A 1,034-nucleotide genomic window follows, 5' to 3' on the forward strand; every position below is an offset into this window, starting at 1 on the left:
ACCTCCTTCAGTGCTTACTTCCTCTTGATCTTGTGTGTGTATTGCAGCCACTTGCTTTGTTTCTAATTTCCTGGTGAGCTCTGCTAGTTGCTTGGCAAACACCTTGTTTTGGGCTAAAATTGTATCAACATGGTTCAGCTCCATGACTCCCTTAGTGTTGTGTCTCTCTGAAGCATAGTAGTACTCATTCTCAGCCACTGTCTCAATCACTTCAATGGCTTCTTCCACAGTCTTTTTCCTGTTCAATGAACCTCCTGATGAATGGTCTACAGCCTTCCTTGATTCATAAGAAAGTCCATCATAGAAAATATGCAATTGCACCCAGTCATGGAACATGTCTGGTGGGCATTTCCTTGTCAAATCCTTGAACCTCTCCCATGCCTCGTAGAGAGTTTCACCATCTTGTTGTCTAAAAGTCTGAACCTCAGATCGAAGCCTATTGACCTTTTGTGGGGGGTAGAAACGTGCCAGAAACTTGCTTTCCACCTCATCCCAGGTTGTTAGGCTCCCCCTTGGGAATGATTCCAGCCACTTAGCTGCCTTGTCCCTAAGTGAAAATGGGAACAAGAGCAGTTTATAGGTATCTTCCTGGACTCCATTGGACTTCACAGTGTCGCAAATTCTCAGGAATTTTGTGAGATGTTGGTTTGGATCTTCATTAGCACTCCCACCAAATGAACAATGATCCTCCACAAGTGATATTAGCTGTGGTTTGAGTTCAAAATTGTTGGCCTGAATGGGTGGTTTCTGAATGCTGCTACCACAATGCCCAGAGGTTGGGTTTATGTATGAACCAAGAACCCTCCTCTCAGGAATGGCATTGTTTCCATCAGCCCTCTCATGGTTGTGAACTTCTCTATCCATGTTGAGATCTAAAGCTTCCTCAAAATTGTCCTCAGATTCTCCTTTAGATTCCTCTTCTCTCAGTACTCTCTTCCCTCTTGCTTCCCTTCTAAGTCTATGAAGGGTCCTCTCTGGTTCGGTATATGGAGGAGTTGATGTCTCTCCTCTCCTACCTGTCATACAAGAACACA

The 1,034-nt window shown here is 44.4% G+C and overlaps 1 non-coding gene across 1 annotated transcript; it reads left to right on the plus strand.

The window, feature by feature from the left end:
- Positions 1–334: 334 nt before the first annotated feature.
- Positions 335–438, plus strand: LOC112759934 (small nucleolar RNA R71). Its single transcript, XR_003180396.1, has one exon. It is a non-coding gene; the product is annotated as a small nucleolar RNA R71 (small nucleolar RNA).
- Positions 439–1,034: the final 596 nt, after the last annotated feature.

The sequence above is a fragment of the Arachis hypogaea genome, chromosome 16, assembly GCF_003086295.3.
Source record: "Arachis hypogaea cultivar Tifrunner chromosome 16, arahy.Tifrunner.gnm2.J5K5, whole genome shotgun sequence".
NCBI lineage: Eukaryota > Viridiplantae > Streptophyta > Magnoliopsida > Fabales > Fabaceae > Arachis > Arachis hypogaea.